Below are 12,811 nucleotides of genomic sequence, written 5' to 3'. Positions count from 1 at the left end.
ACAGTCTCAGGGAAACAACAGAGCCTTTCAGACTAAATGTATAAGATGTGGAAAAATTAATAGCCTAATAAATGTAGGTGTTAACAGTGCACAAAATATACATGTTCTGCAACTGTTTGTTGTACCAAGGCAGTCAGGGAGTTGACTGATATAGACAATAGATACATTGGATGGATGTCTTCAGAGAACAGTTCACAATGACTCTAAATTAGCTATACCACTCAAGAAACATATCTTAGAATCCCATCAATCCTTTGGGTATGGTTGGGATTTTTTTTTCCATTTGCACTTATCAACACTAAATTTCATCAGCCATTTTTGTGAAATCCTTTAACTCTTCACAATCAGCACTGGACTTAAATATCTTGAGTAAGCTTGTTTTCTCTGTAAACTTTGCCACTTTACTGTTTATCCTTTTTCTAGTTCATTTATGAACATGAACAGTACAGAGCTACACTCTGCTATTTACCTTTCTGACCTACCCTACTCTTCCTACCTTTTGTTTCCTGTCTTTTAACCAGCTACTGCTCCATAAGAGGATTTTCCTTCTAATCCTATGACTGCTTACTTTACACAAGAGTCTTCGGTGTGAAACCTTGTCAAGGCTTCTGAAAATCCAAGTACACTATATTACTGCATACCCATGATCTACAAGAGTGTTGATGCCATAAAGAATTCCTATAGGCTGGTGAGTCATGATTTTCCTTTACAAAAGCTGTGTTGAGTCTTTCCAAAAATATCTCATTTATCTTTGTGTCTGATAATTCTGTTCTTTGCTATAGTTTCAACCAATATGCCTGGAACTGATGTTACGATTACTTACCAGTGATTGCCAGGATCACTTCTGGAGACTTTTTTAAAAAATTGGTGTTATATTAGTTATCCCCCAGTATCTGGTACAGAGGTTGATTTAAGTGATAGGCTTCATACCACAATATGGAGTTCTACAATTTTGTATTTAAATTCCTTCAGCATATCTGGTCTTGGTGACTTATTACTGTTTATCAATTTATTCCAAAATCTCCTCTTTTGATGGCTCAGATGTGGAAGTCTCCATCACATCTCTGCAGTGAAAACAGATGGAAAGAATCAAGCTTCTCTGAAATGGCCTTATTTTCTTTGAGTGCCCCTTGGCACTTTGGTTGTCCAGTGACCCTCCTGATTGCTTGGCTTGCTTACTACTTCTGGTGTACTTAAAACAAAAAAAAATGTTAGTTTTTTTTTTTTAAATCTTTTGCTAGTTGTTCTTCAGTTTCACTTTTTGACCTGCCTAGTTACACATAAAAGTCTCAGAGGGGTAGCCATGTTAGACTGTAACTTAAAAAAAAAAAAAACTAAAAAAAAAGACTGGTCCTGTAGCACCTTAAAGACTAACAAAAGAATATAGATAGTATCATGAGCTTGCATGGGCACAACTCACTTCTTCAGATGAGTGGGGTAAGAGGCACAGAGGGGCACAGAACTCTGAAAATGTAAGGCAGAAAAAGAGGGGAGAGGGAGAGGAGAAAAAAAACCTTGTCAATTATAGTGTCTGTGCTAAATGAGGCTAATAGAGTGGGCTGTAAGTGTCCGACACTTAGCTTTTTATGTCATTTTAGTGTTGAATATAACAGCCCATCCAGTTAATGTCTTTGTTCAGTCCCTGTGTAAATGTATCAGATTTGCATATGAAGGCCAGTTCCCCAACTTCTCTCTCTCACTGGCTCATAAAATTACTTTGCAAGAGGATAGCCACTTTTAGATCCATTAATAAGTACCCGGGCAATTTATAAAGTTCCCCATCAGGTTTCTGTGTGTTACCATTTTGAATATCTGAGTTGTGTTCATTAATCCTTTGTCAGAGAGAGATACCTAGACAGTCCAGACAGGACCATAAGCAGCTACAGTAAAAAAGACACACAATCAAGTAGATAAACTCCTTCCAGGGTTGCAAAGAGTTCAACACACTGTCTGCCTTCACCCGGGTCTTCAGCTCCATCTCTGAGCCCCATAAATCCCACTCTTCACTTGGGCTTTTACGTGAGCCTTGTGCCCTTCTCAGGGCTTGGGCCACTTTCCCAGTGGCTGATAAGGTAACCCAGGCTTGCCAAGCAATTCTGTATCTCAACCCAGGGACTGTGTAAACAGATGCCATGTTCTGCTGCCTCCAGTTTGCTGTTGCTATTCCCTGAGCATTTTCCTGTGTCACTCCTCCCTTTTTGCCCATACCTCAGGGTTGAAGTTCTCAGTCCTCATAGCTAAACACCCTCTTCTGAATTGCCCTCAAGCATGTGTAACCTGCACGTAGCTCCCTTCTCTGGCTCAACCAAGAACCGCCTGCTCAACTGCTCTAGCTCCTTTGATCTGATCTGACTGGGCTCTGAAGAGCTGCTTCCAGGCATCCTCTGGAGGACTCACCGTCACTGCTCCTTCCAGAGGCAGACAGTAGTAGTACCACAGAGCTGCCATGAAGAGTCCTTCAGAGCAAGGTATGCCCTGTCACTCCTCCATATAACGTGACATCACACACACTATAGGAGCCCCAGAATTAAGCTCTGTTGGGGTCCTCACCCCAACACTGCCACTACTCCATCATGTTGCTGGCTCCAGTTACTGGAAGCATGCAGTTCCAAAGGACAGATTTCCAAAACTTCCTGCTGAGCTGTCACAATTTCTGGTAAAGTGCTGTGAGACCGACAGTCACATTTCACCAAAGTTCACCGCAGAGGGTGGCTACAGCTGGGGAGGACACCCAGAAGCCTACAATAAGACAGACTGACTTGTGTAGTGCAGAGTGGATGTGTAAGCACAAGTGTGAGACCAAGATCCAGCAATTATAAATCTAGAGTGATTACTCGGAGTGATTACTTAGTGTGGACACTCAAGCATGTGCTTACAAATGTACAGAACTGCAGGCTCAAGTCCTATTTACTAACCTGTATCCTTACATTGCAATGTAGACATACCCTTGAACACTACTGGAGCACCTTCAAAAACTTTCAGGTTAAGCAGTAGTATCTGAATAGGTGATGGTGGCAGATAGTTTTTCCTTAAGAGAAAATAGACCATACAAGAAAAGCTTCTTATTTATCACCATTTGTATGTATTTGCTTACCTATGACAGCTTCACTCAATTTACTGTTATCAGACCACGTACTATGGATTATGTATTACCCATAAGCTATGTTTCACAGTGCAGAAAATCCTTTCCATAATTGTTTCTACCAAAACGTTAGCCTCATAATCAGTAGCAGTTACATGCATGAAATACATGGACTAATTTGCATAGCTGTCCTTGAAGGAGTATAACACCACATCAGTCATATTACTAATTTGTTTCTGAGGCAGAAAATTGAATAGTGGTCTGATTAGAAAATTCATTAGTGATCAGCTATCAGAGGAAGACATCTGCATTATTTTAACGCTTCCAAGTTTAGAATGTAGTTGTTCTGCAGTAGCTTTATTTTTGTGATGGTCTTTAGTTGCTATCAGTGTAGATTATGCCAGAAATGTAGGTATTACAAGGGTTCAGTGAAGCCTCGGCTGCTCAGTCACATCAGGCTGGTTAAACTTATGTTCAGGACCATGTTGACTCCTGGATCAGTCCAGTATCCTGGAGGTGCAAAAGTGAAAAAAAGTCACATTTGCCCCTGTCCTAGACTATGCATTTGATGAGGCACAGCACAGAATCTGGCCTAACATTTCTAAACAAATCCTCTTTTTCTCTGTGTTTGGCTACCATCTACCTCTCAGCACTTCCATATATCCGCTATTAAAGTTTTGGATTCCCTCACTCCTGTCAGCTGCCAAGATCAATGACTTTCTGTTTAGTCTGCTCCATATCTCAGGGGAGCCTCTGTCTCCACAGCAGTTTGTGAAGATCAGCTTTTTCAGCAGCCTCTTTTGCAGTCAGTTATCCTGGCACAAGAATGCTGATAACTTTTCTTTCCTCTCACCATGCCATAAGAGCTTCTACCTTCAGGAAAGGCATTAGCTTAAAAGAAAACCGAGAACAGCTGATCAGAGAGCACAAGCAAAACTGTTAGAATCCTGCCATGTCTTCTGTGTTGTCATTTTGTTATGGGTGTTTTTTCATCTCATTCTCTTTTAGAAGTTTTAGTCTAGAATGATTATGTTTATGTGGCTTGTATGTGTGTTCAGTGTGTGTGTATGCATTTTACAGCTTATTTCTAGTATTCTCATCTTTAATCTCCAGCCATCTAATTCAGTCATATCACTATAATACAAGGAAATGTTACACATTCCAAGTATCAGGTTAAGATATCAAAAGTCATTCACCTATAGGTACTGTAAGGGGCATAGAAAATCATCCACCAATATTTTACAAGTCTAAATACTTAGGACAAAGGAGTATAATTTAGGTGTAACGGATGGGGGTGCTGGAACAATTTGTATAGCAGCAGAGGCGTAGCGAGGGTGTTATGTGCCCGGAGGCAATTGCCCCTCTCCCCTGCACCCTCTTCGCTACGCCTCTGTATAGCAGGGGGTGCTGAGAGCCATTGAACCAAACTATAAACCCTGGATACAATGGAAACCACATCAAGCCAGGAATACTGCAGCATCCCACCACACCTTAATTCTAGCATCTATCGTAACAGATTGAAATTCAAAAAGGAAAACTTGAGGCTAAAGATTAGGAAAAATGCTGTGAGATCTATTAGACTGTGTCATTACCACCAGAAGGAAGTAATAAAAGCCTCGTCACTTTTGACTTTTAAAACTAGATCTGCAAAGTACTAGATAGTATGCAATATTAGTATGCATTATTATTATAATTACATGTGTTGCTTTAGTACCTATAGGCCCAACTTTGTGCTGGATGCTGTACAAACACTTAGTAAGAGATAGACCCTGCTTGGAGAAGCATTTCTTCTAAACAAACAATGGTGGAGGGGAAAATCTTAGGTCTCACAGTCCATTAAAGGAAAAATGGATATTAAAAACTTAGGTTCTTGACTCCTTTTTCACTTGACCAAACTGCTCCCCCAGAAGCAATAATCCTGCACTATCAAATAATCTAGATGACCTAAGAGAGCTAGGTTCTATAATATAGTGTAGTGTTACAATTTCATATATTCAAATCACTCATTTAATTTCTTTGAGACTTTAATATCTTTGCCTGACTGCAATGTGTGTTATATTAATTGGAGATGTCAATAATTAGAGTCTTGTGGCTAACCACAGTTTCATCCATTTACTGAAAAATCAAAGCAAAGATAATGAAAAACAAAGGGCAATTCTTTTTGTTCCTTATTGCCCTAGTATCATTGCTTCCACTCTCTCTGTTTTAGATGAAGTGACTTTACTTTCTAAACCAATCCTCCAGCAAAAGTAATGCCTTAATTTTAGGCTTATCATATGAAAACAAGACACATTCTTTGTGAGAGATTTTAGTGTGCCTACTGCAATGTTGTGTGTTGTTAGGATTCAGAAATAGAAACAATATTTTAAATCTTTTTCTAATTAAATTTTCTATATTCTTATAAGGAATTTTGTTCCAAGAGAACTCAAGATAATAAAATGCATGTCTTCACAGTGTGCTACAAAGTGATTATTATTTTGCTATTTTAATATGCTCTTACTGTCTTTGCAAACAGATGCTCCAAATACTGTTCTTAATTAAATACTGAAGGTCTGTGCTAGCAGAAGACAGTGCAAATCTTGGCACAGGGCCCCAAATCCACCATAGATATGGTTGTGGGTGTGCAAGATGCTGCCAACCTTCCCTCTTTGTGGGATCTGCAAGCAGCCAAGCCACCCTGCTCAAAATGGGTTTGCTTGTTGAAATTGGGTCTGCTTGTTGAGGATGGGACTTGGCCAATTGGGGGATGCACTGATGCAGAGCACCTCACAGCAGCCTTTGCTGGCAGAGATCCTGGCATCCCCAGCAGAAATGAAAGTGTCTATCCACTGCTTGACACACACACACACACACCCGGAAAGGTGGAGATGATGGATACACTGTTTGCATTCCTCTGGGAGTGAATCTTTTCTAGGGTGCTGTAGTTCTCAATAAGAGGGGAAGATGCAAACAACATTGGCTGCACCAGCAGTGAATCAGACCCTGAGTCATACGAGAGCAATAGAACCAGATCCTCTTCAATGGAACTATGGGTATGTCTACACTAGCTCATTAATTCAAGCTAGGGAGGCAAATTGAGGCGACCGGAGTTGCAATGAAGCCCGGGATTTAAATATCCCAGGCTTTATTTGCATGTTTCAGTCCGGTCGCCATTTTGAAATTTCACTAGCCTGAACTCACTGCTGCACGGCTACGCGCAGCAGTGAAACGTTAATTTGAAGTAAGTTGGCAGTGAGTTCGGGCTAGTGAAATTTCAAAATGGCGACTGGACGGGAACATGCAAATAAAGCCCAAGATATTTAAATCCTGGGCTTCATTTGCAACTCCAGTCACCTCATTTGCATCCCTAGATCAAATTAACGAGCTAGAATAGACATACCCTAAGCAAGTTATACCAGCTAACGCTTGTGCCCTTAGGGTATCACATCCTCTGATTTTATTTTATTAATTGTAATAAAAAATAAAAAACATTAGGAATTGTGCATCTCTAATTTTAGCCACAGTCATAGAATATTAAATTGGCTTCATTTTGTTGACTTATTATTTGTTAATATGCCTGTAGGCAGCTTGAAACTTATGACTATCACTTGAAACGATTTTTCCATGAGGGTTACGTGCTTACACAGTCATTTATAGTATTAATTACCTGGTGGTATTCTGGAATAGCACCTTAGCATTCCACCTAGCTGGTGGCAGGTACCTCTGAAGACTTGGTCTTTGCCCTGATGGTCTTACAATCTAAAATAGTCAGTCAGACATAAAGCATCAAGTAAGTGCCCAGTATCCACTTCTGCTCCTCAGTGTAGTCATAGTTAACTGGCTCATTTCATAGATGTCCAGAGCAGGTATTTGCATGAGGAAAGGAGAATGGCCAAACACATTCATTTGGAGAGCCTTCCATGCATAAAGGCAGAATGGAAGGAGTCAGGGAGACAACTTATGTGAGAAGCTGAGAGAAGCTGACAGATAAAGGGAAGAGGCTGGAAGCACTGGCAGAATGGGCAAGCAAAGGACAGAGTTGCAAAGTGCCTTTAACATGAGGACTAGAAGTTTGAAGTTCAGGCAGTGTGGTGAGAGACCGTGGTGGAATTCAAAGTAGGACTAAGGACAGGGCCAGAACAACAGGCCAGGAAGGTGATGTTAGCAGCTGTTTTTTATTCTCTGAAGGGCTGATGTGGGTATTAAGGAGGCCAAAGAGGATAGTCTAATAATGTTGCTACTTTGCCAAGCAGTAACAAAATTTGGAGCCTTGCTGGTCATTTTCCCCAATGGAACAGAAACCAGAGATGCAAAGTCTTACTGTGTTTTGTGCATTTGTACAATGTGCTCAAATCCCATTTCCTTGCACAGCAGTGGTCACAAATGGCACGCAGCCAACTCCTTGGAGAAGCCTCAGGCAAAGCACTTCTGTCCTTTCCCCAGAAACAGTTGCCTTGTGTCCCTGTCTCTCTCCAATGTCTTCCACAAGTCTTAATTTAAACTGTGTCTCTTTCTCCTTCACCCCTACTTACCAGGACCACATGATCAGATCAGATGGGCCTGGGTATCTACCCTCCTTTGTTGTCACTGCTCTGCAATAGCAAGGAACTTCAGAGTTTTAAACACTAGGCAAGGCAAATGCATTAACCAATGTAATCTTCCTAATGACTCTCTCAGTGCAGTTATTGCTGCATATTAACTCTCTCTCTCTAGGGAATGTTATTCTAGATGCTTTTCTATCAGTAATCGTTATCTGCCCAGAACCTTCTCCTGCACCCCTGCAAATGTCTCATCTCCAGAGCCCACACTCCCTATTAGAGCTCTCATCCCCCTGCAACACAACTCCCTGTGCCAGCTCAGTGAAAGTGAGTGAGGGTGGGACATAGTTGGCAACTCTACTAAGCACTCATAGTGCCATCTGAAAATCAGAATACTAAGGATGTTAAATTTAGATTAATTAGCTAATCAAATAGTCGATGCAATTCGATTAGCTGATATGGGCGCCTCTACATTTGAAGTCCTCCGCTGACCGTGGTCTCCATGTGGTGCTGTCGCTTTGAAATAACACAGGGAGCCGGGCATCAGGCTCCACACAGAGTTTTAAAGTGGCAGTGCTGCATGGAGCCTGGGGCCAACGGGAGTCCCCAGCTGGCTCTGGGCTGCACATGGATTTTAAAGCGGCAGCACCACGTGGAGCCCAGGGACTAGGCCTGGGCTCCACAGCAGCAGTGCCATGAAATGCACCGCCTCTTCTTCCCCACCCTTGCTGCCTCTTTCTGATAGAGGCAGCAAGGGCGGGGGGGGGGGGGGAAGGAGTGACTAGTCGTTCACATCCTTAGTTAATACAGGTATCCAAACTGCCACTCTAATGGGATTTTACAATTACTGTCCTGCATTTATGCAACATTCATAAGCCAATATACTCCCCTAATAGATCTAAATACTAGAAGTCTAATTAATTAATACGTGGACTTTTGTGTGTTAGCATGATGGAAACAGGTATTCTGTTCAACATTAATTGAATGAAACATGATGGCAATGAGATGATTCCTTTGTTGGGAAGATCAGCCAAAGCATTTTGTAACAGCTTGACAGTCAGGCTTGCACATATTTGCAGGCCTAATTAACACACTCTAAAAGAAGGAGGGAGCCTTCACCATAATGCAGAGATGGAAAGATGCAAAGTCCTACTGACTAGTTATAAACATGCTGAAGTGCAGTTAAGAAAGACACTTTACCAGAAGACTATAAACTTCAGAATGTAAATTTCTGTTACATTTAAATGAACACACAGGACGAAGGGGGCTACACTAATTTCCCAGTGCAGCAACAATGGTGCAGGCTTGACCATGCCCCCTATTACATCAGTTATAAGGTACTGGCACAAATGTTTTAAAATTCACGTGTGTGTGTGCGCGCGTGTGTGTGCGTGTAAGTAAAACATCTGCTGCTCATATGTGATTAGGCTTTGCCACATACGGATATGTGCATATGCAAATACCTCCAATGCATGTGCATTCATCCGGTGCTGCCAAGGCCCTGACTTCCAAAATAATGTTAATGCCACAAAATCCACACTTTTGGGGTTCTTTTAAAATATTTCTATTTTTAGATATAAAAAAGCTTGCAACTAAAAATGAATTGAGTGCAATCTAATGTAGCGATAGGGGCTTGAGACCTCAGAAAGCCTACCATGGAGAGCAGTAATAGCCACTAATTTCACAAGGTAAGCTACCTGGCCCCGTGAGCACCGCCAGACCAGGCTCCTTGCTGAAATGAGAGCCCCTTCATGCTGCTCTGAGAAGCACCAAACTGGCACCACTCTGGTGGTGTCACTTGTCAGTCTGAGAAAAGGAGGTCTCTTCAGTGCTTCTGCCGCTGTCAGGGAAAACAGACTGCTGCCAATGGTTCACCTTCTCCTGGGATGGTAGTGAAGGACCCACCCATTTGGGCAGGATTGCCCAAATGCTTGTCATTCTGGATTGCCATGGTCTACCCATGGGTGTTGTGTGGTGCAAAAGAATTTACACACATTTAGAACACAGTTTACTTTCTTCAGATAACCAGAAATCCATTGCCACTGATTTTTTTTTAAAGCAGGTGTTCAGTGATTTAAGTGTATGTAATATAAATATTCCCCATGCTGTCCACGTGAACCTTCTATTCTCTGGAGGCATATTCTTATTAACAGACTCTCTTTATCCTTCCCTTAGGCCTGAGATCATATGCATATGGCCTGATATTTTGTTTTTAATTATGTTATAGTAGCGCTTAAAAGCCCAACCAAGATCAGGACCCTAGTGTTTTAGATGCTGCAATAAATACAAAGTGGGAAACAATTCCTGCCCATTGAACTTACAATCTAAATAGACAGGAGTGACACAGGGGAAACAGACACAGCAAGGAGAGGTGAATTATTCGAGGTCATGCACTAGGTTGGTGGCTCAGCTAGGAATAGTTAGGTATCCTAACTTTTACATTACTGCTCTACCCTTTAGCCCATACTGCATCTATGAATGCAGCATTCTTATATTCTGTCAGTAATTGCAGTCGTAATGGCTGCTATAACATTGTCTTTAATTTTCTAATATCACGGTATTTCATCCAAGATTCTAAATGGTGTACCTATAATTACAATATTTAACGCTGATTTATCTTGCTAATAGCTGGGCACTCTCACATTTAGTCCATGTGAAACACAGACGACTACATGTGAGTGAACCATCTGAATGTCATATGTCTTGTTAAACAACATATATTGTTAAACATCAACAAGGACGCGCATTTTACTCCACACAAGGTTTTTCCCCTTTCAGAAAGGGGAAATGCCAGGAACTCCATGAAGTCCTCTAGGGACCTCACCATCACGACTGATCTTACATGAAAAGCACTCAGATACTACTGTCAAGGACAGCAGTATAAAACTACAAAATAGATAAATGTTTCAAATGAACTGCTTTTTATGAGCAGTATTCTTGTAAACTGATTTCACATTCTATTCAGTGGGCTGTTATTTATCTAGCACCATAACTATGCATGGTGTTTAATAGACACACAACATTGACAAATCTCTACCATCTCAAAATCTTATGTTAGATATAAAATAACATGGGCTGGCAGACAAAACAGTGGGGGAGAATGTGGAAAGATGCGAGTTACAACTATTAGAGATTCTGACTGATGCTTAGTTATGTCCAAAGCAAGCTGTTAGCTCCATTTTAAAAAATATACACTATTAAAATATGAAACAGCAGCTAGAATGAAGGGTGAGTAAAGTCTCCACAGTCCAAACGAATGGGGCTACACGTGGAATAAGGTGCTGCTCAATCTGAGGAAAGATGGCAGAATCAAGCCCTAACACCTTGATCCAGCAAATCATGTAAGTGGGTTCTTTAAGCAGTGAGAATAGCCACTTGTATCCATACTGCACCTGTAGCATAACAGGCTTTCATTTTGTAATTATTACAGAGAAGTAAGCAATGTGCCAAATAACTGATGGCCTTCCAGGCCCAAAGCTTGTATTTTCTTTGCTTTCATTTTTCTGTGATCAAGCAAGCTTTGATACTTCTAGAGTTAGAGACAACAGCCTAATCTGAAGACGAGGGGAAATTTTACTGTCATAAACAAGACAGATCAAACTGAAAATGGTATAATATTAAATGGGAACTTTAAATTACTCTGTGCAATACAAAATTTGATCCATTCATTCCTAATCCTGTTATTTTTAGAAAAGTTGAGCACGTCATTTTCTCCTGTTTCCTTTGAGAGCCATTCTGCTCATATTTCTAGGTCACAGACATAAGTAAAGATGACAACTTTATCATGTATACCAAGCAACTGAAGAGTCATAATTGATCAAAATATATTTTACTTGTAGAATTTAAAATGAGTTTTTACTGAAGAAAACACTATTTATTGACACTAAATTAATTGACAAAAGCACTGATCAAAACTGATTATTACTACGTAGCTAAATCACAATTCTCTGAGCTACTATTGTGAAGAAAATTATTTTCATGGAATTTGTCAAAAAATCCTATTCTTAGTCTAGCCTCATAGTCATGCAGGTAAAAGAAAGATCCCACTGTAATTCTAGAGCAAGCCTGGGCAAAATATGGCCTGTGGGCTAGATCCAGCTTGCCAAGCCACCGTATCTAGCCCACAGATGGTGCGGGGAGCCCTAGACAGGCTCTCCACTTGCCTTGTCCTACGCGCACGCTGCCCAGAAACATAGCTGTGAGGTGTTTTTTCTTTAAAAACTGAGTCTGGAGTCCCTGCCATAGGTCACAATTCAACCACAGTCCACTGCCTGAGGTCACAACTGCCTCCTTCACCCAAGCTCTCTCATGCACCCAGCCTCCATTCCAGACCCTGCACCTCCTCCATTAATACCATGGAAGAGTACGGCCCTCAACCACTTTTCAAATTCTTGGAGTGGCTCCCCATCAAAAATTATTGCCCACCTCTGTTCTAAGGATGGTAATTGGACAGCTACTAAAGCCTGGCCAACCCTTACTCTTTCATCCTAGGTTAATTGGCATTAATGTTCTCAGTTCTCTGATTTTCATTGTTTACACTGATTACTTCCCCACCCAGATGTCATTTATTTCTTTGAAATGTCTTTTATTAGTTGCCCAGAAGTAAAATCAGAGGTTTATATTAGTGCTCTATTCCTCTACCCTCTCTCTCCCCCTCATCCCCCCCTCCCTCGTCCCCCTCTCCCTTTCATATTTTATTTGGAGCTTCATCTTTACAGTGTTTTCATGTAATAATTTCCACCAAGTAACCAACATTGTCCTTTAATGTAATTGTTTAGACTGATCCGAATTCTAATTTGGAATAAGTTAGCAGAATTGTAGTACAGTAAAACTCCAATAGTCCGGCATCCAATAGTCCGGCACCCCGATAGTTCGGCATCAAAATGGCAAGAGCCTAGCAAGTGAGCTTCGGCAAAAAGTGTGTCACAAGGTAGCAGCAGCAGCAGCTGAACTGAGCAAAAAGGGTAAAAAAGGCTTTAAAAACCTAAAATATTACAGTATACTGTATACAGTATGTGCAATAAAAAGGGCTAGGAACACTTTATATACAGTATATAATGTATACAGTGTGTATATATATATATATATATATATATATATATATATATATATATAAAACCAGTTTATAGTACCTCCTGGTAGTCCGGCATATCTGATAATCCGACACCACCTAGGTCCCATAGGTTCCAGATTATCGGAAGTCTACTGTAAT

Source organism: Pelodiscus sinensis, chromosome 2 (assembly GCF_049634645.1).
Source record: "Pelodiscus sinensis isolate JC-2024 chromosome 2, ASM4963464v1, whole genome shotgun sequence".
NCBI lineage: Eukaryota > Metazoa > Chordata > Testudines > Trionychidae > Pelodiscus > Pelodiscus sinensis.
The sequence above is the reverse complement of the archived record's forward strand: the minus strand, read 5'-3'. Positions refer to the sequence as shown.